The sequence below is a fragment of the Ovis aries genome, chromosome 26 (genome assembly GCF_016772045.2).
Source record: "Ovis aries strain OAR_USU_Benz2616 breed Rambouillet chromosome 26, ARS-UI_Ramb_v3.0, whole genome shotgun sequence".
Taxonomy (NCBI): Eukaryota; Metazoa; Chordata; class Mammalia; order Artiodactyla; family Bovidae; genus Ovis; species Ovis aries.
In genome coordinates, this window is record NC_056079.1 from 9,786,120 (window position 1) to 9,813,078 (window position 26,959).

Here is a 26,959-nt window from a genome sequence, read left to right on the forward strand (position 1 = left end):
AGATATCACACAAAACATATTTTTTTAAAGCCGTATACCTTTATAGAGACAAGTGACATTAGTAATATTGGAAAATATACATATCAAATATTAGGACCTAAGAAATTATTTCAATAATACTTGAATTTAGCAATTTTTTCAACATAACTTAAAGTCACTGTTATTTATATAGTCTCAGTAAAACTCAATTATGTCTGTGTAGGTATAACTGAATAATTAAAGTGCATTTCTAATGTGTTAAGTTAATTATACAATTTTATTCTGATTTTTGAGATCTATAATAATTTTTGCCAAGTGTATTATGTTACTAGCAACACTGAAATTTTGATTGTTCTTAGTCCAGCCTTCTTCCTTTACACATTTATTTTAACTCTCATAAATCTACTAATTTTTTGTTGTATTGGTTAAGATAAGTGACAGATTTTTCTTCTTAATAAGATTAAGATATCCTTCTCTTTCATATTTAGTCCAAAATGATGCCCCTGCATGACTGTCATTTAGCTCTGACCTCTCTGCCTTGGGGCTCTTCTCTCTCCAAGGCAAGAAAACAAATCCAATGTCTTTAGTAAGGAACTAATTGAAACAAAAACTGAAACATGGATAAAAATAAAAATCACCAATTTGTTGATATTTGTTTATCCACTCAAACTCAAAGAATTTAAAAGTCATGGAAACTTAATACACATAGATAGTGCTGAGTATGGATGAGTCCAATGCACACTCCAAGTGCTATCTGGCATTACAGTTTGCTAAGGAGTGAAAGTAAAAGCAGGGAGCTTTCAGTAGTGACAAACTGGCACAGTACTTTTTATCATTTTATTGAATTGACATGTGTTTTATTGCAATGACTAAATCAATCAGTCCGTTATTTTGGCATTAGTTGTAAACAGACTGGAAAGACTTATATTCAAAAGAAATTTTCAGTACAATTCAGTGAGGTTAAAGTTATTAAAATTTTATTAAAGATGACATTATGATAAAACAAAGTCTAGGCAATTTATCCAAGGTCAAGGTGTGAAATATGAAATATATATATACATGATAAGTAACTTCGAAATCCACAGACTGTTATTAAAGTAATACTATTCATTTTCCCAAATACAGTCAGTTGATCTATCTTTTTATGCTTTTTTCTTAATTGAGAGATTAAGGAAATATAATCACTCTCTTTTCCCCGTCAATGTCACTCTTTCCATGGATGTAGCCATACTGTTATTTATATCCCACAAAGTATGCCAGTACCACTATCATCACAATTATTTTTACACAATGATCTTTTTCCCACTCAGGTCTTAATGGGCTTTCATTTAAAAATTCCCTCAAAAGCAAACATTTTCAATATGGTGTCAGTGATGACACAAGATGTTAACGATGAACTGAAAGTAACAAGATTCACAAAATGCTCCCATTTTCTGTATTTTCTAATTCTTCTTAAATTGGAAGTAAAATTGTAAGGGAACATGTTTCTTCTGCATTGTCAGCTGTTTATCTCTTATTTCTAAATACCATCACAGAGGTACCTTAGCATGTTTAATGCTGAACAGAGTATAGTCCATCCTCTGCATCTGTGGGGGCTTGGTTCCAAGACCACCATGAATACAAAAATCCACGAATGCTCAAGTCCCTCACAGAGACATCTGCGTATCTGCAAATGTGGAAACCAAGGATGTGAAGAGCTGATTGCCCTGCAGCATTGTTTCAGCTTTTATTCAAGTCAAAGTATTAAGCCTGACCCCGGGCTCCTACTTCAATTGAGGTGTCCATAAATCTTATTGACTCAACTGTTTTCAACAATGCCTTGTGATATAAATGACTCCACAGTCTGACTGATTAAACTTGACTAAATCTGCCCTTCTCTGCAAATACCACTGGGGTACATGCCCCTAGGGGAAGTGTACTACAGCTGTTGACTGTGAGGCGAGGAGAGAGGGAGCCCCATCTTCTTGGCCACGTGTCCAGAGTGGAGTCCAGAGTGGCGTTCCCATCAGTCTAAGCTGGGGATTGGTGGGGAAGACATACATGTTGTGTGTCAAGTGCCACAATCTCCTTGCTATTACTGCAGTTTATTACATTCTCTTGAGAAAATGCCTCTGCACTAGTTGGATACCCTTAGGACAATTTCCAGAAACTCTAAATGGTTGTTGTTTTTATAATTTCCACCGGTATGGTTGTTTCACTGAAGACTGATCCTGCAGAGTTCCTCAGGCTGCCACCACAAATGCATATCTCTTATGTTTCTTTCTTATATTACATTATATATATTTCTTATATTTCATATATCTATACAGTCCATGGAATTCTCCAGGCCAGAATACGGGAGTGGGTAGCCTTTCCCTTCTCCAGGGGATCTTTCTGACCTAGGAATTGAACCAGGGTCTCCTGCATTGAAGGAAGAATCTTTACCAACTGAGCTATCAGGCAAGCCCTATATTAAATTTTATATAATTTATTTTCAGATAAATTTACAAGTGTTGCTTTATCATGTCCTGAAATACAGCAAAGTCACTGTTTCCTTGGGGGTCGATGAGGTGGTGAGAGCAGAGTTAGTGTCTGGGTTTCCTCAAACAACCCACATGAGTCTAGGGTACCAGCCCGAGTAGGATGCCATTCCCCTAAAACAGCATACACTTCAGTTGTAAGAAGCTGGATGAGACTGTGCTTCATGAGGCCCTGCACTGGAAGAGTTATCCCATCCAACAAGTTTGCTTTCTTTTGGTAAATAAAGGGAACTAACGGAGAAGGCGATGACACCCCACTCCAGTACTCTCACCTGGAAAATCCCATGGACAGAGGAGCCTGATAGGCTGCAGCCCATGGGGTCACGAAGAGTTTGCACGACTAAGCAACTTCCCTTTTACTTTTCACTTTCATTCATTGGAGAAAGAAATGGCAACGCACTCTAGTGTTCTTGCCTGGAGAATCCCAGGGACGGGGGAGCCTGGTGGGCTGCCGTCTAGGGGGTCACACAGAGTTGGACACGACTGAAGTGACTTAGCAGTAGCAGCAGCAACAACGTGTACTTATGGTGATAGTGTGTGTGATTTAAGACCAGCAAACCACCCCTCATCTCAAACATAGCACACGACTTCTCAAACATTCACTAAATGTCCATTTTAAATCATTTATTATTATTATTTTATTTTTTTAATCTTGACTCTATCCACTATTCAGCTTGGATTATTAATCAACAAAATGCCTTAAACTGCTAAATAATAATAGCAACAGCAGCAACTAAACTTCTCCCCTCAACACTTAAGCTATGATTGTACAGAGAAAGAGATTATCACAGAGAAAGATCACGGTCACAGAGAAAGTACTTTCAGTACCTCTTTCTCTCCCTTATTTTTTCCCAAGACAGATGATGATAGCAAAGTCCTATTTCTCTTAAAAGGATCCCAATTATATGGCTCATTAAAGGGGGCATATTGTCGATGTAAAGATCTGCTTCACAGCAAGTTCCCTAGTGCTTAATAGTGCCCCACACATAATAGTCTCCTTATATGTTTGCTTTTTAGATTAATAAATGAACATATGGTTGTTCAGTAAAATCTGCTTCAACACCAGAAAAGTTGAAAAGGATGGCACCCACATTTTTAAGACTTAGAGGAATTTCTTCTTGCTATTTAACCCAGAACAAACAAATGAATAAATAGCAGGCTTGAATGATGCTCTCCTTTTGTGAAGCAAGATCCTACCTGGGTGATAAATAAAAGACACCTATACAGACTCCACTCATGCTCCAAACTGACTGAGGCAAGAAGTAGGATAGATGCAGAGTGCCTGCGTGAGTGTGTGCTCAGTCGTGTCTGACTCTTTGCAACCCCATGAACTATAGCCCACCAGGCTTCTCTGTGCATGGGATTAACCAGGCAAGAATACAGAAGTGGGTTTCTATTTCCTCCTCCACAGGATATTCCTGACTGAGAAACTGAACCTGTGTCTCCGGCATTGCAGGTGGATTCTTTACCACTCAACCACCTGGGAAGCCAAGATATAGGGGAGAATGGGGTAATATCTAGATTTCACCACTGGTTCTGAAGCCAACTGCAATACAGGTAGAAGTTCGGGTAGAAATGGTACTCTGCATTTCTGCTGTTTCTTAACAACTGGGCCCTCAGGCACTACTCACCATTGCGTTGACTGGCTCTCCATCACTGGGACCATGACAGGGAAGGTTCGTAGGCATGACATCAGTTACCTGAAAAAAGCTCTGAGATGACATCAAAACTTATTTCTAAAAGTATCTGGAAAAATCCAGTCCTGACTGTTTCCCATTTTCTCCAGCCATAGACTATCTACCTTGGTAAAATAAAAGCAGAATAAAAATGAATATTCTCTTCTTTTTCATATAAAACTACTTAGCTACTTAAATATATTTGCAAAATAATTTTTGAAATATTTCATTATAATTTCCTATGTCATGTTGCTCTATACAGTCAACAAAAACAAGACGAGGAGCTGACTGTGGCTCAGATCATGAACTCCTTATTGCCAAATTCAGACTTAAATTGAAGAAAGTAGGGGAAACCACTAGACCATTCAGGTATGACCTAAATCAAATCCATTATATTTATACAGTGGAAGTGAGAAATAGATTTAAGGGACTTGATCTGATAGACTGAGTGCCTGATTAACTACGGACTGAGGTTCATGACATTGTAGAGGAAACAGGGATCAAGACCATCCCCACAGAAAAGAAATGCAAAAAGCAAAATGGCTGTCTGGGGAGGCCTTACAAACAGCTGTGAAAAGAAGAGAAGCAAAAAGCTAAGGACAAAAGGAAAGATATAAGCATCTATATGCAGAATTCCAAAGAACAGCAAGAAGAGATAAGAAAGCCTTTCTCAGCAATCAACGCAAAGAAATAGAGGAAAAGAACAGAATGGGAAAGACTAGAGATCTCTTCAAGAAAATCAGACATACTAAGGGAACATCTCATGGAAAGATGGGCTAGATAAAGGACAGAAATGGTATGGACCTAACAGAAGCAGAAGATATTAAGAAGAGGTGGCAAGAATACACAGAAGAATGTACAAAAAAGATCTTCAAGAACAAGACAATCACGATGGTGTGATCACTCACTGGAGCCAGACATCCTGGAATGTGAAGTCAAGTGGGCCTTAGAAAGCATCACTACGAACAAAGCTAGTGGAGGTGATAGAATTCCAGTTGAGCTATTTCAAATCCTGAAAGATGATGCTGTGAAAGTGCTGCACTCAGTATGTCAGCAAATTTGAACAACTCAGCAGTGGCCACAGGACTAGAAAAGGTCACTTCTCATTCCAATCCCAAGGAAAGGCAATGCCAAAGAATGCTCAAACTACCGCACAATTGCACTCATCTCACATGCTAGTAAAGTAATGCCCAAAATTCTCCAAGCCAGGCTTCAGCAATACGTGAACTGTGAACTTCAAGCTGGTTTTAGAAAAGGCAGAGGAACCAGAGATCAAATTGCCAACATCTGCTGGATCATGAAAAAGGAAGAGAATTCCAAAAAAACATCTCTTTCTGCTTTATTGACTATGCCAAAGCCTCTGACTGTGTGGATTACAATAAACTGTGGAAAATTCTGAAAGAGATGGGAATACCAGAACACTTGACCTGCCTCTTGAGAAACCTATATGCAGGTCAAGAAGCAACAGCTAGAACATGGACATGGAACAACAGACTGGTTGCAAATAGGAAAAGGACTACGTCAAGGCTGTATATTGTCACCCTGCTTATTTAACTTATATGTAGAGTACATCATGAGACACACTGGGCAGGAAGAAGCACAAGCTGGAATCAAGATTGCCAGGAGAAATATCAATAACCTCAGATATGCAGATGACACCACCCTTATGGCAGAAAATGAAGAGGAACTAAAAAGCCTCTTGATGAAAGTGAAAGAGGAGAGTGAAAAGGTTGACTTAAAGCTCAACATTCAGAAAATGAAGATCATGGCCATCTAGTCCTGTCACTTCATGGGAAACAGATGGGGAAACAGTGGAAACAGTGTCAGAGTTTATTTTTTTAGGGCTCCAACATCACTGCAGAATGTGACTGCAGCCATGAAATTAAAAGACGCTTACTCCTTGGAAGAAAAGTGATGACCAACCTAGATAGCATTGTTGAAAAGCAGAGACATTACTTTGCCAACAAAGGTCCGTCCAGTCAAGGCTATGGTTTTTCCAGTAGTCATGTATGGATGTGAGAGTTGGACTGTGAAGAAAGCTGAATGCCAAAGAATTGATGCTTTTGAACTGTGGTGTTGGAGAAGACTCTTGAGAGTCCCTTGGACTGCAAGGAGATCCAACCAGTCCATTCTGAAGGAGATCAGCCCTGGTATTTCTTTGGAAGGACTGATGCTAAAGCTGAAACTCCAGTACTTTGGCCACCTCATGTGAAGAGTTGACTCATTGGAAAAGACTCTGATGCTGGGAGGGACTGGGGGCAGGAGAAGAAGGGGACGACAGAGGATGAGATGGCTGGATGGCATCACTGACTCGATGGATGTGAATCTGAGTGAACTCCAGGAGTTGGTGACGGACAGGGAGGCCTGGTGTGCTGCGATTCATGGGGTCGCAAAGAGTCAGACACTACTGAGGGACTGAACTGAACTGAACTGAACTGATGTCATGCTGAGCACAGAAAATTATTCCCAGAAAAATCAGAGGACATTGGAGAGAAAATGAAGACAATCAGTAAGAAATTCCTATTTGTTATACTGTATCTCACAAAATTCATATGTTGAAGTTCTGATTGCCAGTACCTTAAAATGGAACCATATTTGGAGATACAGCCTTTAAAGACATGATTATGTTAAAATGGGATCACTGAGGTGGGCCCCACATCAGTATGACTAGTATCCTTATAAGAAGAAGAGATTAGGATATGCACAGAGAGAGAGAGAGGAAGGGGTGGGAAAGATAACAGAAAGGCACAATCAGAAGGCAGCCATCTGGAAGCAAAGGAAGAGGCCAAGTATGCTCATACCTTGAACTCAGAATTGTAGCTTCCCGCGTTGTAAAAGAATCCCTTGGGCTGCCAGGAGATTCAGTTAGTCAATCCTAAAGGAAATCCACCCTGAATACTCATTGAAAGGTCTGATGTTGAAGCTGAAGCTCAAATACTTTAGCAACCTGATGTGAACAGCTGAGTCATTAGAAAAGACCCTGATGTGGGAAAAGATGGGAGGCAAGAGGAGAAGGGAGAAGCAGAGAATGAGATGGTTAGATAGTATCACCAACTCAAAGGACATGAATTTGAGCAAACTCAGGGAGATAGTGGAGGACAGAGGAGCCTGGCATGCTGCAGTTCATGAGGTTGCAGAGTCGAACATGACTAGCAACTGAAGAACAACAAAGGGATCTAATACAACCATAAGCGAGTGAAAGTCACTCAGTCATGTCTGACTCTGCAACCCCATGGAATGTACATTCCATGGAATTCTCCAGGCCAGAATACTGGATTGGGTAGCCGTTCCCTTCTCCAGGGGATCTTCCCAACCCAGGAATTGAAGCCAGGTCTCCCACACTGCAGGCAGATTCTTTACCAGCTGAAACTACCAAGGAAGCCCAATACAACCATAATTTCATCAGAGAAGATATTCCTGGAAGAAAGGACTAATCAATGTTGGACTGAAATATAGTGAAAAACCCTTGGTTTTTATAGAATTTCCAACATCAGTATATCAACAATTGTAAGACAATGAGAAAATCCTGGTCAATAAAGTATTAGCCCCTAGTTTTTAGAAAAAGCAGTATCTAGCTATAGGAGGAGATTCTTACTATATCTCCAAATGTGCAAAGCCTCTACCCAGCTGTTCTGTCATATAGTCTGTTTATTCCCTGGTTCTCAACTGGAGCCACTAATTCTGTCCTGATTACTTTGGGGGAGTTTTATTTGCCTGGTTACATATTTATTATTAAAACCAATCCCAAAGGTTTAGAATAAGAAAATAAACTATGTATTTTGCTCTTTGCATATAAATGAAAGAGGATGGTGTGAAGTAGGTATAACTAATACAGTTTTCTACTGTATTACTCAATTGAGTGATATAATTTTTATGAAAATAATATTTTTATTCTTTTTGAAACAATTTATTTCAATAAATTGAAATACAAATGACACTAAAATATAATGCCTTCTCAGTTTTAAAGATATTTGCATCTTATTAGCCAAATATAAAATCTGAACTTGCAGCAAAAATATCTACTTTCTCTAAATATTTAGAGTTTCTGCTGTAAGAACTCATTTCATATAACTCCTAAAAAGTTCTGAGAACACAAAAGCATTTTCCATCAAGGAATACTCAACACAAATTATGTCTAACTCTCAATTCTAACTTTGTCCATCAGTACAAGCAACAGAAACATAGGTGACTATTAGTAAATCACAATCAAGTGCCTTTTCAATAGATTTGTTTTCAATAGTCCTATTAAAATCTCAGAGAACATTTTTTTTTCAACTTAAAAGTTATTCAGCAGCTTGCCACTTTAATTCTAATGTGATTATAAATCTGCCTATGCCATGTTGCTAATGATTATTCAAAGCAATATTTGAAACACATGGCATTATCTATTAAAGAATAATGTTACGATTAGGGTTGTTACACATACATGCCAGTTTTTCCTTCTTGAAGATATACCCTTTGACAAAGTACACAGGATATTAAGAAGGAATAAGGGCAAGAAGATGGAGTTTTGTTTTTGGTTTTGATTTTTCTAAAGAGGAAATGCAATGGCTCTATCTCCCAAAGAAAATACAAGTTTTATATGATGAGATTGAGCTTTCAAGGAGCCAAATTTCAGATGAGGATGTTGCTATGATCAATAAAACTTTACTAATGGTTCCTGAATCAAAACCTCATTAAAGACAGAAGCCCTCTTGTGGGTTCTGTCAATGGCATTGTCCTTTTGAGAGTCATGAGGCACTGGCAGCTTTATGTCTCTGGAGCCTTCCTTGGCATTCTATCCCCTGAATGCATGAACGAAACACAATAGGCATCTGCTGTATCAGTCTTCTTAGGTAAAGTCCACTGGCATTTCCAGTCAATCAAACCACAAACAAATTGCCTTGGAATATTTGTGACCCTTCCGCTGAATACACATTTTCATTTAAAGTAGAAAAGCAATAAGTTTGTGTCACGCAGTTGACCCATTCTACGTTGGCCTTGGCAGTATCTGTTAGGAATGTACTTTAATTCTATATGAACAATATTTTGCCATGTTATATATTGCCAATAGCCCCAAACTGCAGTGTTGACATATAAAAGGAAATATCCTGAAAAAGATCAAGTTAACAACATCTTCTATTTATTCCTGGCTTAAAGGTGAAGTTTAGAGAACTCCCAATTTTCATTACCAGGAATATGTGCAGAATAAGTAAAAATAAAGGAAAAATAGACATAAATTACACCAACTACTAAGTCAGAAGCACTTCACTCCTCCAGGGGTGTCTGCACTGAGGCAGCAGAGCCAGCCAAGTGTTCTGATAGCTGATCCTGGAGCCCAGATCTAGCTTTGGCTTCGTTTCTGGAAAAATATTTTAACACTGAAATCTATATAAAAATTCCTTCCTTTCAATTATTCCTGCCTGAGAACAGCTTTGCAGTGATGTGCCTGAGATCAGAACAAGGTTAATGCATTTAACATTTTTCTAAAAAATGGTTTTCAAAGAAAGCTATGAGTGGGATCATGAGTTGCCTTCTTTGGCTAGGCAAATCTCCCAGCAACTTTCATATCTCAAATGCCTACAACAAAGTGGATGTAGCTTAGATGAGAACATGTGAGTATATTGTTACAAGGTGAGGAGTCATGTCTTTTCTTCAGGGACTCTAATTTTAATATGTTAAGAAAATACTAAGGGTATTGGAAATAAATTGGAGTTTCTATTTTGTTGCTTTTTATATTTACAGATTTCCAAAACTGAATTTCAATGATGAAGGTACATTATAGTAATGACTAAACTTCTTCCTTGAAGCTAGGAGAACAGTAATATATCAAAGAATCACATGTTAACATAGCTTTAAATGAACGTTTTTCTTTGGCAATAGCCTTTGGCAACATACATAAAACATGTATTGCTCAAAACATACATCTTTTACATATAAATAATATATAATACATGTTTCTGTAGCAAAGGCTTACAAAAGGAAAACAGAGTGAAAGACTCCTGAGTATAACTTTAAACTTGCTCCTGGTGATAGTTAGAAGTCATTGAACCTCTAGGGTAAGACACAAACATCACTGCATATAATGGAGAGATACAGTGAATGGCTGTTGTATGCTACAAAGTAGAAATACTAAGAGAAAAACAAAATTAAACTTGGAAACTTTCTTTCAATAGTGGAATGATCTTTGTGCCTTAGGAACAAATGTTTTCTACCCTAGCACTAGAAAAATATCTAAGCACCGACTATTTAAAGGTTGGTTTTGAGACAGTATGAATACAGTCTCAACTAATAAAAGTGATAACAATATTGACAACAGCAACAACAAAAAGCCCATAAATCAGGAATCTAGAAAAATGGTAAAGATGAATGAATCTGCAGGGCAGGACTAGAGATGCAGGCATAGAGGATGGACATGCAGAGCTGGGTGGGGGAGAAAGGGTGGGATGAATTGGGAGATTGGGATTGACATATATACACGACTCTAACCGCATCATCTAACATTCAGAACTTACAGCAATTCAGAAATGTAAAATATCTACTTCATTAGAGCATTTTATCAGGAAATATTCTGTATTTTCACAGACTTAACAAAGCAAAGGCTTTTAAAAGTAGGCATGTTCATACAATTTTTTTAAAAACTGGTAAGTTAATTTAAAAGACGAATTCAACAAGATGTCTATTTAGCACCAAATAGGTAAGTCAATGCTCTGATTGAATTTTCCAGTATGGAAAGGGTTGTATGGAGTTACTTTAAGGATAAAACTGAGTGAGTGTGTATAAGGTAGATATGTGTGTGTTTCTGTGTGTGTGTGTGTGTGTGTGTGTTGGATTAAAAATCAGATGACCCATGTTCTGCTTCTAGTTAAATGGTTTTGTATAAGTCATTTACTTTCCATCTGGGGTCAAATTTTTTAATCTGAGAAATGGGGACACCAAGATTCTGACTTGCCACACAAAGTTATCATGATAAGATATATGTGAAGGTGAAATGAAAATCACACAGTATTTTGTGAGTAATTAGCTACTTTAGAAGCAGATGTGAGTAAGACAGATGAAGAATAGTCATGGTAAGAAAGGAAGAGAGTTAACTGATATAATCCATTTAATGTGGTTCTGTTTTTCACAATATTCAACCAGTCAGAGGTGGAAACTTTTGTCAATTGGCTGCTACCTGACAATAAATACATTGTCTCGCTGATTTTTCCCCATAAATAACTAAAAAGATGAGTTGTTTTGGCAACATGTAAACACAGCCTGAGAAAAATTTAACCTTGGCATCTGATCCCATCACTTCATGGGAAATAGATGGGGAAACAGTAGAAACAGTGTCAGACTTTATTTTTTTAGGGCTCCAAAAATCACTGCGGACGGTGACTGCAGCCATGAAATTAAAAGACGCTTACTCCTTGGAAGGAAAGTTATGATCAACCTAGATAGCATATTCAAAAGCAGAGACATTAGTTTGCCAACAAAGGTCTCACAAATGGATGTGAGAGTTCGACTGTGAAGAAAGCTGAGTGCTGAAGAATTGATGGTTTTGAACTGTGGTGTTGGAGAAGACTCTTGAGAGTCCCTTGGACTGCATGGAGATCCAACCAGTCCATTCTAAAGGAGATCAGTCCTGGGTGTTCATTGGAAGGACTGATGCTAAAGCTGAAACTCCAATACTTTGGCCACCTCATGTGAAGAGCTGACTCATTGGAAAAGACTGATGCTGGGCGGGATTGGGGGCAGGAGGAGAAGGGGATGACAGAGAATGAGATGGCTGGATGGCATCACCAACTCGATGGACATGAGTTTGAGTGAACTCTGGGAGTTGGTGATGGACAGGGAGGCCTGGCGTGCTGTGGTTCATGGGGTCGCAAAGAGTCGGACACGACTGAGAGACTGAACTGAACTGAACCTCCATTATCTATCTGAATTTGAAACCAAATTTAGATGAACTCATTATTATAGTGACAACCTCTGTTGTAATTTAAAAAACATGGTATCTTTTTCTAAAGTAGAGGTAAGGCAAAGGGCAAAGAAATGGCTCACCCTCTCCAAGCATTATCCCAAGATTTCCTAACATGAAAATGTTCCAGCTGTTTCCAGAAGATACACTGAACTATGACTGACTAGCTAATACCACTATGACAGAAAATTCTAAGTGCTATTAATTAGCTACTAGAGTACAATAGTCAAAAGGTGAAAATTAGAATAAATTCTAGGATATCTGCTGATTCCTTTCACAAAATTGCATAAATTTAAACTTTCTCTTTCTAAAAGATCCACTTATACCAATATAATGTGACTGAGTTAAATCCACAGTACAATTTGTTTTGTTTCTTGGCCGCCAGCTTGAATGTGTCTGTTGATTTCACATTTAAATACTTATGGAGTCTGTACAAGTCATTTTGCTGCCCAATGTGCCTGTCCAAATCTATTCCTTTTTACTCACTTTTACTTGAATGCCATTTTAAAAGGGGTACCAGAGTTTGTTAGTACAGTTACCTCGTAGGTTATATTTCATATCAAATAACCTGGATACAAAAACAAGTGAAAATTAGTTTTTTTATTAGGTTTGTTTTATATTAAAATAATAGGATGGAATACAGAAATAATTGAAGGGAAGCAGTAAGGTCAATCAAAAATCCTGTATTTTACTAACTTTTTCTGCCTTAGAGTACTTGGTCTCTCAGATTCAAAAATCTCCTAAATAAAAAAAGTTTGTTAATAACATGAATACCTCTAATCTACTTTCTTTATTTCCACAGGGCAGACTATTTGTAGCCACTTAAAACTTGTAAGGAATAGTCATAGAAATTAAATTTCCTCTCCATTAAAATGACATTTGAGATTCACCTTTTCACAACTTGGATTTTCCTGCAGTGAGGACACTATCTCATTCTTCCCCTTCATATGCTTCTCATTTTCCCCATTGAATGGTAATTCCACAATCCAGATGCCAAACTGCAAAAATATTCTTCCTGCGGCAGCATATGGTTCCTTGGCACGCTTATGTAGCATCTGTACAAAAAGCTTATAGTTTCCTCTGGGTATGTAATACTTCTGGCTGCTAAGAGGCTATTTGTGCAGTCTTTCCCTCAAAGACACCATTTCTCTTGACAAACCTTTGGTTCTAAGCAAATTTTGCACATTTTCTGTCCATTTGAGAATCAATGATATACATAAGCTTGCTTTACAGCCAGGCAGCTCTCCAAGTATTCTCATTCTATGACCAGGGGGTGGATCTGGCATAGATACAAATTGGTTTAACTACAATAAGAGTTTATTTAGCTACCTTAATAAGCAACATTTTGTTGCTGATAAAATATGAGGATTGTCGACATTGGGGTAGCTATCCGTAAGGATGATCAAGGTCAAGAAAAATTGCATTTGAAAGGAAAGCTGCATAAGGTAGCAATATGGGAAAGCTTGCCGTGTTCTGTGCTCATGCTGTTGTAAATGGTGTGTGTGATGTGTAGTTACTCATATGTGACTTTTCCCTAACTGAAAATTCAGCTTCTGCACAGCTGTTGGACCAAGGCCCCCAGGTGGCACATATCACCACTACCTCCAGCATTACTTCTGTGGGGAACTGCTTCATCGGTCACCATTTTATCTAAGCACTAAAAGCAATTATGCAGCCAGAATTAGAGATTATTTCATACTGAAGAATTTAAGAGTTGACTTCAGAAAGACTGAGAACAAAATCTTTTCAGACTTCTCATAGTCTTTATACCATATTTTTCTAAGCTTGAGGGTTATTTTCTCAGAAGAAATTTGTAAAAAGGAAATATTTTTCCAACAAGACTCATTATTCCTGTTGATAAGGCAAGGCATAACAAAATGTATCAAAATTATCAATAACCATCTTGTACTACGCATGTAATACTCTTGGAAACTAGCATGTGTAATATTCCCTGTCTTGGTTGCATGGTATTGTTAAGAATATCTTTTAAAATAGGCCCTTAGGAATACAGACGTGATATATATTTTCCCTTTATGTAATTTCCTCATGGATGATCATACAATCTGGGATTTCTGAATAAATAATATTTTAAACAACCTTTGAAAAGAACAGAAGAAAACCTATTCATAGGTAAGGCTACATTATAGGAAGCTAGTCTCACGTGTGTTGAGTATACTTTAAAGATAACAGTATTTCCCACATAATATTTTAAAACAGCTATTCAAAATAAATAGAGAATCCCATGGCCAGATAACCAGTAAATGATTAAGCAAATTTAAACAGATTTCTTCACCAGGAAGCATCTTCCAGCCTTAATATCCTGGTGTATGTTGTGAACCTCTAAAGGAAGATATGTTATACACACACTTGACTGTGAACTTGTCTCCCTGCAGTAAATTCTACAGGACTGCTGTTGTGTAAAATTTTGGGAAATTCATATATAGAGAAAAGATTTGCATCAACATTTCTTAGATAAATACATAAATATTACTTTGGGAGCTGTGAAAAACTTGAAGATCTGTGATGAAATGCACTTAATGCAAACGATATTGGAGAGCCTTTATCAAATTCAGCAAAACCTGAGAGTTAAAACTATATCTAAAGATTTGGCATCCCTGCAGTGCACTGGACTAACAAAAAAATGTTACATTTCCTGCTCCAAAGATAGATAAATACCAAATAATATGATATAAAGACGCTGTTCAACCCATAAAATAACTGAAAGAGAAGAGAGAGAAATTCTGATATGCAGATATGTACATCCTGCACTTGAAGGAAATGTAAAGGAAAAATAGCTCATTGTGTTATGAAAACTGGGCATGCAGAGAAGTGGATGTTTTGGTTAATTATTTTTTTATTATTTATTCAGTTTTTTAAAATTTATCTTGAGTAAAACTTGCTAGTGTATAATTTTCTTTTAAATATTGCCCATTTCCTTTCAAATTTGAAAGTTCATTGGTACAAGTGATTCAAATCCTTGATTTTGATTTTTTACAATCTCTACTGGGATGAACAAATTGAGAAGAGTAGAAATCCATTCAGTAACAAAATAAAGATGGCATCTCTATATCTTGGTTCCATAAGTTCCGTTTGACTGAGAAAACCAGTCTTCAAATAGTAGCAACAATTTGAGATAATATTTCAGAAGGCTTGGTCTGGATAAGAAGCAGTAGTGATATCATATTTCATTACATAGCTTAGAGATCAAAGGCGGAGAAACTGAAACTATACTTAGGGAATTTGCTAGGACTAAGTAGACAACGTATTAAAGAACAGAAACATCACTTTACTGACAAAGGCCTGTATAGTTAAAGCTGTGGTTTTTCCAGTAGTCATGTATGGATATGACTGTTGGACCATATAGAAAACCAAGTGCCAAAGAACTAATGCTTCAAACTGTGACACTGAAGAAGACTCTTGAAAGTCCCTTGGACAGCAAGGAAATCAAACTCAGCCAATCTTAAAGGAAATCATCCCTGAATATTCATTGAAAAGATTGATGCTAAAGCTGAAGCTCCAATACTTTGGCCACCTAATGCAAAGAGCTGGCTCATTGGAAAAGACCTGATCCTGGAACAGATTGAGGGCAAAAGGAAAAGGGAGTAGCAGAGGATGAGACGGTTAGATAGCATCACTGACTTAATGGACGGGAGTTTGAGCAAACTCTCGGAGATGGTAAAGGACAGGGAAGCCTGGCATGATGCAGATCATGGTGTCATAAAGAGTCAGACATGAGTTAATGACTGAACTACAGCAGCAAAGAGAAGAAATCACTCAAGCATTCTAGTCCTTGTAACTGGGCCTTCTGGAGCTGAAGGGCTATAATTTAGACTTGCCTGTGTAGTCCATGGAGATCAAAACATAAAGTATATCCAGGCTAATAGGGAGAAAGATTGGCACGGGAAAAAGGAATTCCTCAGACAAAGATTTGGCCACCAACTGCAGTAATTATGTTAAAGAGTCATGAACTGGAATCAGCATTTTGATTTCAAACCTCAGCATCCATACACACTATCTGGGTTGTCCTTAACCAAGTTTCTATACTTTCTAAATTTCAGTTTCCTCCTTAAAACAGAGACATTAGTTCTCACCTAGTATGGTTGTTAAGATCAAATGAGATGATCTTTGTGAAGTCCTTGTTAAGGATATGGGAAATGTTAAGTAAATATCAATATTATTTTACCAGCAATATTAATAGCCTGAAATCACCTAATGCCAGCTTAGAGCAGCTGATGGCAAGATAGAGAAGGGAAAGGAAAAGGATTCTATTGTTATACAGTCTGCATTTCTATACATTTATAGAAACAATTGTATTTCCATAAGTGAAATAAATCCACAATAAACCTGAGAATATATAGGTATGAGAAAAAGAAAGGATGCAATGCAAATGACTTTTTTCTGGTGTTTTGAATGACCTGAGATCTGCGAATATTAAGACCAATTAAAAGCTGTGCCAAAGATTCTTAAGGCAATTAAAAAAACAAAAAAAGGTCAGATGTTGGTTCACAGGCATCAAAATAGACATCATAGAAAGCATTACATCCTCAGCTTCAATTGCTTTATTATTTTATCTACAAAAGAAAATTGCAATCAGTCTGTGAAAATATCATGTGATCTTAGACCCTTTTTTATTAGTACCTAAGTGATATAAAGGTCCAATATCATAAATGAATAATTGGTAATGGGTAGATAATAATAGCTAACAAGTTTGGTTCAGTGTGTGAACTGTAATTTGGAAAATCTAACTCAATGTATACATATATTTCTGCTAATTAATCCCCACTCTTAGGACAGGCGCTGTGCCCTTCAGTATTAGTTTGCTGATTAACCATGAGAGGTAATAACAGAAATCTTTGGTTATCAATCTTACACTAACTGTCTTTATCTTCTTTCTTGGTAATAATCATGATGATGATAATGAAAATAATAAACTGCTTCTCAGTTTTCTCTTCTCATTGTGTCCATACACTTTAGTGTGGTTGGTCCCATTCTCAGTTCCAGGATATAAAATCTGAATATTCTGTCAGATCTAGTCATTCCACAAAAATTATATTCTTTACTGTTTACTAACTAAATGATGAATTCTAACATATAACTAAATCATGAATTCTAAGCTTATGATCATTTTATTCCAACTTTCAAGATTTTAAAAAGGTTTCTCAAATCTACCATCTGAACCCTGTTTTAAAATATTAGTTTGTTTGTTTGTTTTTCCCCACCATGTTGAACATTACATCCCCATGACTTGTTTCTTCTATAGTGAAAGTTGTACTTTTGACTCCCTTCACTCATTTTGCCCACACTCCCTCCCTTTGCTTCTGGCAACCATGAATCTTTGTGCTGTATCTATGAGCTTGTGTTTTGCTTTATTTTAGTCTTCACATATAAGTGAGATCATATGGTATTTGTCTTTCTCTGATCTATTTCTATTATCATAATGTCCTCAAGGTCTGCCCATGTTGTCACAAATGGCAAGATATTTTTTCTTTGTGTCTAATATATACTCATTTTATTTAAATGCATCTTTTTTTCCATTCATCCATCAGTGGACAATTATGTTGCTTCCTTATTTGGCTTTAATAAACATGAAAGTGCATATATCTTTTCCAGTTAGTGTTTCGCTTTCTTCAAGTAAATATCCATATGTAGGATTGCTGGATCACATGGTAGCTCTAGTTTTACTTTTTTGAAGAACTTCCATACTATTTTTCATGGTGGCTGCCACAACTTGTGGTCTCACCAACAGTGTAAAAAATTTTCCTTTGGTCCATATCCTCAAAACCTTGTCATCTCTAGCCTTTTTATTGGTAACCATTCTAACAGATATGAGGTGACATCTCTTATGGTTTTGATTTGCATTTCCATGATAATGAGTGATGTTGAAACATATTTTCATGGATGATGGCACCCCACTCCAGTACTCTTGCCTGGAAAGTCCCATGGACGGAGGAGCCTGGTAGGCTACAGTCCATGGGGTCGCTAGAGTCCATGGACACGACTGAGTGACTTCACTTTTACTTTTTACTTTCATGCATTGGAGAAGGAAATGGCAACCCACTCCAGTGTTCTTGCCTGGAGAATCCCAGGGACAGAGAAGCCTGATGGGCTGCCATCTATGGGGTCGCACAGAGTTGGACATGACTGAAGCGACTTAGCAGCAGCAGCAGCCTGTTTGTATTTCATTTAAAAAAAAAAAAAAGTCTCTTAGGATCTTTCTGCATATTCTTTCATTGCATTGCTTGATTCTTTGTTATTGAGTTGTGCTGTGCTATGCTCAGTTGCTGAGCTGTGTCCAACTCTTTGCAACCCTTTTGACTATAGCCCACTAGGCTCCTCTGTCTATGGGATTCTTTGGGCAAGAGTACTGGAATGGGTGACCATTTCCTCCTTAAGGGGATCCTCCAGACCAAGGGATCGATTCCTTAACTCCTGAGTCTCCTGCATTACAGACAGATTTTTTTAATTTTTTTTTAACACTGAGCTATTGGGGAAGCCCCCTTGAGTATTTTAAATATTTGAATATTAACACCTTATAAGATATATGATTTGAAAATATTTCCTCCTGTTCAGTAGGCAGCCTTTTCATTTTGTTGATGATTCCCTGTGCAGACACATTTTAGTTTAATGTAGTTCCACTTGTTTATTTTGTCTTTTGTTATCTTATTTTAATTCTATATTCTTTTTTATATTTTACTTGCCTTTGTCTGATTTTATTTTCTAGATCAGTTATAGTATTTTGAGGAACACTGACCACAAAGTACTGATATGTATCTACTACAGTTTAAAAAAAATTAATTCTGATAAGATAAAAATAACATAAATTTGCCATCTTACCTATTTTTAATGTACAGTTCAGAAGGGTTAAGAATATCCACATTGTTGTACAGCCAATCTCTGGAACTCTTTCCATCTTGCAAAACAAAACTCTACATCCATTAACAACTTCCCCTCCCCATTCTTTCCTCCCTCCCTGCAGTTTCTGGAAGCCACCATTCAACAGGCAGAGGAATAGTAGTTTTTGTCCTATATTAGATGCATACCTGAGATGCCTGGTATTTATTGGTCTTTTAGGGCACAGAATCTATTTGGCTAATTCAGTTGGCAATAGTTTTCAGAAGCATAGATTACTGTCATAGGTAGTAACTTATGGGCTTCCCTGGTGGCTCAGATAGTTAAAAAATCTGCCTGCAATGCTGGAGACCTGGGTGCAATCACTGGGTTGGGAAGGTCCCCTGGAGAAGGGATTGGCTACCCACTCTAGTGTTGTTGCCTGGAGAATTCCGTGGACAGAGGAGCCTGGCAGGCTAACTTAGACATGACTGAATCACTTTCACTTCACTTCAGTAACTTATGGTTTAAAATCCATAACTTCAAAAATGTGTTTTCCAATGTTTTTGGCCCCAGCTCTACTTGAATAAGAATTATAAGGGGTGTTTGTGAAACATGCATATTCTGAGCTACATCCCAAATTAATTATGCCAGAATTATCTATACAATGCTTTCTCTCCCATGTCCCAAGAATCTACATATTTATATACTTGAATCCTAAAGCAAATTAAAATGTACACATTTTAATTGTGAAATTAGTCTACATGTAAATTCTGTATTTCCAACAATCTGTATTCTTTTCAATCTCACTCTTTTAAATACAAATAGAAAAAATTCCTAAACCTGCATATCTAAAGGACAACATCAGTGTAGCCTAGAGCAGTCTGGCTGGTGGACTTAAATTCTAAAATGGCCGAGGTCACATTTTCTCACTTCAGAAGCCACTTTCAAACTATGGTTTTAGCCTTAAAATTACTGACTTAGCTACAGGAATCCAGAAAAGTCTCTGTAATTCTGAGGGATATCAAATTGCAGCATGTCATAGAATACTTAACATTAGTAATTGTATATAAATGTATATGTACATATTTAATTGCACTGCATAATAATGTTTAGAAGATGTGTCTATATATAAGCATGTTATTAAGTAACAACTTTCAGCATATAATTATTGTGGATATCTACTAATTCTTGGGAACACTAAAGAACAAAACATACCTAGAGATAACTTTAATTAAAAATATTGATGTTTAGTATTAAAAACTTGAAAGGGTCTTTAAGGGAAGCTAGGCCTATAATTCCCAGTAATAGTTTGGATAAGGGAAAACAAACATTTTATTAAAACTGAGAAGTTACACCACATGTTCTGTAAAGTTCTATATGGTACTTAATTAGGTAAGAATCCACCTGCAATGCAGGAGACTGCATGAAATACAGGAGATCTGGGTTTGATCCCTGGGTCAGGAAGATTCCCTGGAAAAGGAAGCGACAATCTACTCCATTATTCTTGTCTGGGAAATCACCTGGCAGAGGAGCCTAGTGGGCTACAGGCCATGGGGTCTCAAGAGTCATACACAATCCAGTGACGAAACCACCACCGCCACCATGAGTAGGCTTACGGCATTAATCTTATACAGTCTAATTCAAATACTTTGTCCAGGACCTACAAACAACTGGAAAAGCCTAGTTGGGTACCCAGTAATAGAGGCAAAGAATTATAATGAGAATTTTGACACACCCATATTCTAACTTCTAGTTGAGCATCATCAGTTACAGTGATTTCCAAGCATCCCATTCTACCTGAATCAGGAGAAAATACAGTGAAATGTAAATAATGTATACTGTATTTAGAAAAACAACGTAAATACTTTATAGACTGTTTGGTAAATAATGTATATACTTAGAAAAACAATATAAATATTTCATGTACTGCTGGGCCACTGTTAAGACTCAGATTAAACCTCTGGGTTTAAAGAACACTGTGTTATCAAAACTCAGTTTCTTCTACCCAATAGAACTCTGTAAGGTTTGGATAAATTACCATACATGAGCTATGTATTCATGATACAGTCCTACTGTAGTTGCTACATTAACTGTACATTGGTTTTTTTAGCTACTGCACACTAAAATCATATGAAATTCAAAGTCTGAGCTCTATTTTATTGTAACAAAATGTACAAAGAGACTTCCTGTCAAACCCTTTCCAAGCTTGCCAATCATATTATAAATTCCTATTATATTCTTAATCCATTAGGATTACAAATCCGAGTCACATATATCTAATAATAATTCTTACTGTTCTTGATTTTTTATTCCATTATATAAATTAATTTTATTCCTTTCTCTTCTCAAAATTGCCCCACCCTTTCTGTATGTATGTTGCCTACTAATGCTTTAAGAAGTTTCTTTTTCTTCAATTTCTTTTAAATCAGAGCTAAAAATGTGCTTCATATGTGTGTCCTTTTAGTACTTCAGCACTATAGCATTTCCTTCAGTCCCACATTTAATATTCAGTATCTATTGTTAAATTCCTCATAAAATGCCAGTAAGTGCTCATATGTTCTAATTAATAGGCATAGTGTGAGGGCCATAACCAGCTTCGCAGAGGAGAACAATGAGCTCACAGATCACAGCTGCAATCTGCCAGAGGTTGGATATGAACATTCCCTCTTCAACTGCTGAGTAGTTCAAGCAGGAGGAGCAGCTGGCAAGTGAACAGAACCCAAGATGCAGTAACAGTTTGCTGGATCCATGAAAAACGGTAGATGTCAAATGCATATCAAATAGTATTCTCTACCAACTGGTTAACATTGTCCCCAAAGATATTAAATATAAAAATCGAGATTTTCCTAGTAAATTAAACTGGTATTTAGAGGGATAAGAGAATAATTCAAGATGCTTTAAGTCTAAAGAGTAGCTTCAAGGTATTTGGAATGAGAATGGAAAGAAGTTTAAAGAAGACCATAGGTAGCATATTTTATGATCATACTTACTGTCGTGACACAAATTCTATCATAATATGGGCCAGTTATTAACCAGTACATAAATAGTATGTTCTAGATTTGTAGACATGTATGTGCCTAAGCCAAGATGAAAACCAGAGAAATGGGTCAGTGGAGCCTCACAAAAGCTAACCAGGTGTGCGCAGTTTTATCCATCATTTATTATCTGAGACGTAACGCAAAGTGTATGCTCTCACCAGTATCATCTCTATATTTGTGGATTTTGTGACTCAGATGGTAAAGAATCTGCAATGCAGGAGACCTGGCTTCAATCCCTGGGCCAGGAAGACCCCCTGGAGAAGGAAATGGCAATCCACTCCAGTATTCTTGCCTGGAGAATCCCATGGACAGAGGAGACTGGCAGGCTACAGTCCATGCAGTCACAGAGTCAAAGAAAACTGAGTGACTAATACACCAATTTACTGACAAGGAAGCCTTTTACAGTTACATTACGAGACGTGGATTTAGAAACATGAGGCTATGTTCTAAGGAATTCCTGGAAATAAGGTATGAAGAAAAGAAAGCAAAAGAAAATGATAGAGTGATCAAAAATACAGGCAATATTCTAAGAAACTTAAACATAAACAAAAGGAAGGCAAAAGTACAAGGAAATCTATAGAAGACATTCATTTTAATTTATAAATTAATGTATAAATTTAAATCTTAAGAATTCTCCTGTTCACAGAAGTATAATATTTTAAAATTTCCACTTTTTAAAAATATGCAAACTGTCATATATTCTGAGATCTGCTATAAAATACTTGAGTCTGATATAGTGCTTCCTTACACCTCAGAGCTAAAGTTTCTAATTCAAAGTAGTCAGTGCCAGATTAGGGCCAGATCTGCACACAGAAATTAGAACCACTGAAGGTTCTTTAAAAATATATGATATGCATCTTGCTGGCCCAACCCTAGCATATGGTACTTGGCTCATTTTTTTGAAATAAGATTTGTTCTAATTTTATTTTTAAAACACTTATTGCTTTGGAATTTACAGAATGTTTACACATATAGGATCTCATCTGACTCTTAAAATAACCCTAAGAAAGAGGTTGGTGTTAGCTCCACTTTACAATTGAAGAAATGGAGATCCAAATGGAATAACTTGCTTATCATTTATAGATATCTAGGGAAAGGCAATATTGATACCCAAGCCTAAAGCTGCCTATTCCTAAAACTGAAAGAATTTTAAATTATAGAAGAAAAAGAAGAAGAAGAATAGAAGGAAGGGTGGATGAAGAAAGGAGGGAAAGAAGGGAGGAAGGAAACGGAGGGAGAAAACCATGACTCCTTGAGATAGAAAGAAAAGTTGAGTCTAGTGTCTTAGGACTCTGTACCATAAGCAGTAGAGCTTAACATTTATTAAACTGTCAGATGTTAAAATAAGAACTAAAGAAAATACTTCAAAACCTTTTAAATATATACTTAATGTCTAAAAATGAATTTCCAAATTACCTTCCACCTAAAACTTACCTTTTACCTAGGAGAAAAAAAAAAAAAACAACAAATAATATTTACATAGGGCTTGTTATTAATGACCTAAATTGTTCTGAACTTGGAATAACAATAATTTCACATTTTCAGAGTTTTCCCCAACAACACCAAGCACACAAGTACTTAATTTCACTCAATTACTTCTAAACATCCACTTAAATTTCTCTTTGTGCTGCAAACCAGGTTGGAAATAAAAAGGATTTGCCACATTTTGTGAAACAATACATGTTTAACATACAACCAATGCTTGTATCAAAACAGCTTATTTTCCTTAATTTCTGACAATGAATGTTAGTGGAAATATTTTTCAACTCATAATTTTTGTATATCAGCAATAATAGAAGTAGACAATTACTACATAAAGGATCAACATACTTTTGATCAAAAATGTATCAGCTGTTCTCACTGGCCTATTCACGTGCTCACTCTATTTGGTAAATTGCTTAGTTTAACCCCATTTGAACTAAACACATTGTCTGCAACCCTGAAAATATATGTGTATATGAAGACCCAGTATATTGTTCCATAACTATTTAATTGCATCATAATTGTTCACTACGTTTTATCAGCACAGATTAGGATCTGTCTGTGGATGAAATATTAGAATTACCATTATACCACAAATTTTGAAGGCTGCTGATACTGTTTATAAATGCTAAATAAAACTTGTCAAAATTTCTCTGCAAAGAATATTTTGTGTAATTGTTGCAGGAAGGGGGACCCCTTCCAGGGCCCGAAACTGGGTTCTTGTCTAACACTCAAAAATGAATAGTCTGAAAACAAAAAAAGAAAATGAATTGTCTGAAGAGACACATGTGCTGACAAAGCAAGAGATTTTATTGGGAAAGGCACCCAGGGGGAGAGCAGTAGGGGTAAGAGAACCCAGGAGAACAGCTTTCCTGCATGGCTCACAGTCTTGGTTTTACCGAGATGGGATTAGTTTCCGGGTGGTCTTTGGCCAATCATTCTAATTCAGAGTCTTTCCTGGTGGTGCACGCATTGCTCAGCCAAGATGGATGCTAGCGAGAAGGATTCTGGAAAGTGGATGGACACACAGTGTCTCCTTTCGACCTTTCCAGAACTCTTCCAGTTAGTGGTGGCTTATTAGTTCCGTATTCCTTATCAGGATCTCCTATCATAAAACAACTCATGCAAATGGTTACTATGGTGTCTGGCCAGGGTGGGCAGTTTCAATCAGTGTGTTTCCCCTAACATAATCAGGAAGTGAAAGTCATGTCGGAGCCCACCAGACTCCTTTGTCCATGGGATTCTCCAGGCAAGAATACTGGAGTGGGTTGCCATTTCTTTCTCCAGGGGATCTTCCCGACCCAGGGATCGAACCCAGGTCTCCCTCATTGTATGCAGACACTTTAACCTCTGAGCCAAAAATCTTTGCCTGCCACTTGCTAACTAACCAAGCCATTTCACATAACTGAACATTCATTTTTCATCCATAAAATAGATTTATTAAGCTTAAATTGATATGCTTACCATGTTGTCATTAATATAAAATGATATTATATGTATGGATATAGTTCCTAAATCATACAGTATTTTTCAATACAGATTGTTAATCTATAGTGGATGGTATCTGTGCCTATCAATAAATCAGATATTTGTGTATCAATTTATTTATTTTATGGAAATAGGTTATACTCAGGTCCCATGACACTAAGACTATGCTAGTATTTTGCCTCTCAGATCTTTCATCTATTCTTTCTCTTAGTAGCTGGTTTTCTTTTTTGCTTTCGCACTGGCTCCTTACCAATTCAGCAAGAGCTTTTAATTGCAGTTAATGCTTCTGTTTACTCTTCTCTATTGTTTTTCTTTTCTTTTTGTCCTTTTTCTTGTAAACCTCTGGCTGCTTCTTTACAGATATTTTGTATTTTATATGAAAAGACTCAAAGGAAAACTGAGAACAGGATCTATGGAAAACCTCTGAGGAACATTAAGGAACTATATACATATAGGGTCAATCAAACACACTTTGCTTCAGGACTTCTGACTCCTCTGTGATCTTTATCAGTGTTCTCTTACTGCTAAGTGCTCTGGAGCTGCTTCATTAGCTCCAAAGAGGATTTGGGATGGAGGAAGAAGAAATCCTTAAATTCTGCATGATGAGGATTTACTGTTTTCTACAGCTACATATACGGTCTTAATGGGAATGTGTGTGTGTCTGTGTCTGAGTGTGACACACATGATACACACATGCTGATAATGTCCATTAGCAGATACTAGCTGCAATACCCAACAAATTAATTGTCTTTTATGCGCTCAATATTATTTTATTTAGCTGATGTTTTATTAGTAGCTATTAGTTCCTATTTGTTTACCCTAACATTTAGATTCATGTTTATATTATTTGCAACATCAGTTTAGGTTGTTGAGTATCTAATGAAGACTCTTTAAATACTTAGTTACTAAAAGAAAATACGAGTAAAACTCATTTTGCTAATTATTTTTGAGTATGAAATATTGCTAACCAATTGGTGAATATCTTGTTTTGTATGTGGAACAACATTGCAATGCATTGTCCATTTTTATACAGGAACTAAAAGGAGTTAAGTAATCTGCCTAAAATTGCATAATTACTAAAGATGGAATTCATGTCCAGTTCTTCTTTCTGCATTACATTGCATTCTAACTAACACAGGTTTTTTGTTTTTTGTTTTTTTTTTTTTTAATGGAGAACGAGGTAGTCAAGAGTTTAGCATAAAGCTAGTAGTAAGGAAAGAAAGGGGGATAAATTCATCAGTGACATAATGCACTAAATTCTACACCAGAGATACCTATGAAGGATGATGGACAATGAAGGAGGGAGGTCAAGTTTATCTGAGTGAATTTTCCAAAGACAACTCAAAATAGGGTAGTTTTGTTTGTTTGAGTAGTTAAGTGAGTGTTTTTCAGGCTACCTAGAGAATGAAGATGGGTTATTCTGTCAGAACAAAGCAAGAGGCAAAACTACTGAAGTGAGAAAGTTTGAAAGCAAGGAGTCCTAAATATGTAACTATATCTTATCTCTTAAATGGGCTTCCCTCGTGGCCCAGTGGTAAAGAACCTGCCTGCCAGTGAAGGAGCCACTGTTTCCTGGGTTTGATCTCTGGGTCCGGAAGATTCCCTGGAGAAGGAAATGGCAACCCACTCCAGTATTCTTGCCTGGAGAATCCCAGGGAGAAAGGAGACTGGCGTGCTGCACTCCATAGGGTCACGAAAGAGTCAGACAGGACTTGGCGAGTGAACAACAATAACAATAATCTCTTACATAATCACAAAATTGTCATGGTGAGAATTAGCTAAGAATTAGTTACTGAATCCTCACAATTTGCTAACAGCTTACATGACCTCATATTGTCACCAGCAAAGCCTACTAACAATTCCTGAGAAAGAATAAGAATAAGAAGATAAAGCCTGACCTTTTCATTCTGTCCTGAGTCTAGTCCCCCTTGCTGACAGGGGGCGGCATGCAGAGCCAGAGTTTGGGTGGGAAACGGCTACACGGGGCCCTCAGCAGAAGAGCCACACGGA